This window comes from Equus asinus, chromosome 10 (genome assembly GCF_041296235.1).
Source record: "Equus asinus isolate D_3611 breed Donkey chromosome 10, EquAss-T2T_v2, whole genome shotgun sequence".
NCBI lineage: Eukaryota > Metazoa > Chordata > Mammalia > Perissodactyla > Equidae > Equus > Equus asinus.
This window is the reverse complement of record NC_091799.1, coordinates 98,064,711-98,068,376: the sequence shown is the minus strand read 5'-3', so window position 1 is coordinate 98,068,376 and position 3,666 is coordinate 98,064,711. Positions and strand designations below refer to the sequence as shown.

The 3,666-nt window shown below is 35.4% G+C and overlaps 2 non-coding genes across 2 annotated transcripts; both read right to left on the bottom strand.

The window, feature by feature from the left end:
* Positions 1–2,925: 2,925 nt before the first annotated feature.
* LOC123289649 (small nucleolar RNA U2-30) lies at positions 2,926–2,995 on the bottom strand. Its single transcript, XR_006533713.1, has one exon. It is a non-coding gene; the product is annotated as a small nucleolar RNA U2-30 (small nucleolar RNA).
* A 142-nt stretch (positions 2,996–3,137) lies between these two features.
* Positions 3,138–3,216, bottom strand: LOC123289650 (small nucleolar RNA U2-19). The gene has a single exon (XR_006533714.1). It is a non-coding gene; the product is annotated as a small nucleolar RNA U2-19 (small nucleolar RNA).
* Between the last annotated feature and the right edge of the window lie 450 nt (positions 3,217–3,666).

Sequence of the window (3,666 nt, the reverse complement as noted above, 5' to 3'; positions counted from 1 at the left end):
CCCAGCAGCTGTCCACTAAGGGTCTTCTGGAAGCAGAGAAATAATCTCCAAGGGCTCTTGAAATTACTCTGGACCCCAAAGTCCAAATCAATGAAGGAGATTTTCCTTATCAAGAAAGTTGTCTTGAGATTCAGATAATACAGGTAAAGTTATTTTATACACTGTACCATCACACAATTTTTGGAGAAATTTCCCAGGAACTTTCCATAAGTAAATTGATTTATATTCCACAGCAAATTATAGATACCTTTCTTCTGTTTTTGTCATATTATTTCATATTTAATTGCTTCATGCCTGATTCTTCTCACTTCTGAACTAAAGGCAGGAACCTGGAACAGCGCTTGGTAAATGGTACCTGTGCAATAGATGTTTGCTAAATTTAATGAAATTTGTTTTTAATGTAATTCTGAGTTTTTCATCATGTTCAGCTTCAAAGGCTTTTGGTGTAGAATTCTTTTAGGAAGGAAATTTTTTAGGCCACTCTTGTTTCCACGAGCAGCATATATTTATTGGAAAATCAAAATTCATTTATGGATTAAAACCTGCTTTGGATCCTTTATGCCCCCAGGATTTGTGTTTATGAAATTCATTTAGAATGCTGTGTTACGTTCGTACCTCTTGGTCCCAAAGCTACTGCAACATGAGTACAAATCATCAATCTGTAAACATATTATTTTGAGGAAGAAGCAGTAAAAGCCACAGACATTTGAAGGCTTTTCTAATGTGTTAATGATATCAGGATATTTTTAATGTCTCTAAGTTCATTTACTTTTGAAATTCAAAATTGTTGGTGCAAAGTATTTTATTAAATGCTAGATTCCAATGTTTGTTTCTGATCACTCATAAGTTTAATTTACATTAATGTGCTATTTTATTTAGCCTTTAAAAGTACAAGTTACAGCTTTGTAGTATATTTTGAAGTTAGGGATTGTGATGCCACCAGCTTTGTTCCTTTTCTCAGGGTTGCTTTAGCTATTCAGGGCTCTTTTGTGGTTTCATATAAATTTTAGGATTCTTTTTTTTTCTTTTTTTTGAGGAAGATTACGTCTGAGCTAACTGCCGCCAATCTTTCTCTTTTTGCTGGGGAAGGCTGGCCCTGAGCTAATGTCTGTGCCCATCTTCCTCCACTTTATATGTGGGACGCTTACCACAGCATGGCTTGTCAAGTGGTGCCATGTCCACACCCGGCGAACTGGCAAACCCTGGGCAGATGAAGCTGAACGTGCGCACTTAACTGCTGTGTCACCAGGCCAGGCCCAATTTTAGGATTCTTTGTTCTATTTCCGCAAAGAGTGTCATTGGGATTCTGATTAGGATTGCATTGAATCTGTAGATTGCTTTAGATAATGTGGACAATTTAACTATGTTTATTCTTCCAATCCATGAGTGTGGAATATCTTTCCATTTCTTTATGTCATCTTTGATTTCTTTCAATAATGTCTTATAATTTTCAGTGGTTTCTTGGTTTCACCTCCTTGTTTAAATTTATTCCTAGGTATTTTACTCTTTTTGCTGCAATGTAAATGGGATGGTATTCTTGAGTTCTCTGTCTGCTTATTCATTATTAGTGCATAATAATCTAAACAGCATGGTACTGGCAAAAAAAAACAGACACACAGATCAATGGAAAAGAATTGAGATACTCCCAAGTACTTGATCTAATACATTAAGTTCCAACTTCTGGGGGAATGTACACACATGGATAAATTTATTAGATTTAACTTCATATTTGTAATAATTACTTTTTTGGTCTGCCCCTATAGTATATGTCTTCCGAAATGCCATAGAGATAAATTCATTTGGTATTATACTTTTTTGTGTCTGGCTTCTTAGCATAATGCTTTTTAAATTCATATATGTTACTGTGTGTATCAGTCATACATCTCATTTCATTGCTGAGCAGTATCCCACTGTATGGATATACCAAAATGGTTATACATTAGCTATTGAATGCACATTTGGGATTGTTCACTGTTTTCTGAATCATTTTCTATATAAAAAGTTTCATAAGGAAAATAGCAATTCCACTGACAAGTTTAGGTTTAGCAATAAATATTAGCCTCGACTAGTTTTCTTTGCCATGTTATAATATTTTATTTATATTTTTATTTATTTTCTATTTTTTATTTGATTAGACTAGACAGATTGGAAATTTTCAAATAATGTGTTTTATTTGTACATTTCAAATCTCATGTATTGAGATTTGATGTTAGTTGTTAATTTATTCTGATTTATCTTTTTGCTAAAGTATTGCCTTATTATTCTATCTATTTTTTCGTAATTTCTCTCTTAACAATGAGGTCATCTGAGGCTGCAATGATTTCAATATATAATGTTTTATTTTGCACCAGACTCAAAACAAAATGGACTGAAATATAATAATGATCCTTTATTTTCCCAGATCAATCAAAGGTTTCCTAGGGGAATAAGTATTTTTCTTTCTGTTTTTTTTTTTTTTTTGACTATTTTGATTTTGGATTTGTTTTAAAACCCCTGGCATATTTCTCTTTTAAAAAATTAGTGTTGATAAAAGTTACTGTGATCTGTTTCACAGTCTAGTGTATGACTTTTTTTTTATGGCTTACATATGCCTTTTTTTTGAGTTCATAATAGTTGAGGGCCCGCCTGTTGGCACAGTGGTTAAGTTTGCACGGTCTGCTTTGGGAGCCCAGCGTTCACCAGTTTTGGATCCTGGGTGCAGATCTACACACTGCTCGTCAATCCATGTTGTGGTAGGCGTCCCACATATAAAGTACAGGAAGATGGGCACGGATGTTAGCTCAGGGCCAGTCTTCCTCGGCAAAAAGAGGAGGACTGGTGGCAGATGTTAGCTCAGGGCTAATCTTCCTCAAAAGAAAAAATTTTAAAAAATTTAAAAAACAAGAAAATTACATTGATATTTCAGGTTTCTTTTTTTTCTAATTCTGAGCTCAGCTCGTGTCGAAACTTTCATAGTTATAAAGGCCAGTAGTAAAACCTTTTTTCACCATTGCTCAGAATTTCATACACACACATCACCCCCAAACTCATTTATCTATTGACAAGTCCTCAGTTATCCACTGCCGTCTTTATGCACACACACTCACACACACACATTACCCTAGACATGAGCCAATATTGTACTCTATGCTTTTGCTTTTCAGAACTCAGAGATTACTCATCAGGTAGACTTGAAGCTCATCTGGTGCTCGGATTTGGCTATTTTCATCACTGGTCCACTTCAGTAAGAGCAGATCTCAGAGAAGATATTTCAGCTTTCAAAATAGTTTTCCTGGGTGGGCTCAAATGTGTCTCTGTCGTAACGCACATCCCTCTCCTTTGAACTGTGGCCTACACTTCACCTAAAAGTCTTAGGAATATTGGATATTCTACCAGAATTTTAACTCTGTAATCCAAACTTTAAGCCTGCTTTTCAGCCATGTCTGTTCTGCATATCTATAAGCTAAAGGATTATTTGAATCTCTCTGATTCTCTACCTACGCTTTGACTCAGGAGGTCAAAGACCCAAGGTTTATCTCATATTTAAACTCTCCTTTAAAGCTGGAGCAGCTAGTGCATGTAAAAATTCTTATTAACCAACATTGCCCATAACTAAAACCTGCCACAGGGGCATGCTGCCCCAATGTTGTGTCCCCCACCTGAAATTAAAGACCAGTTTCCATTTAC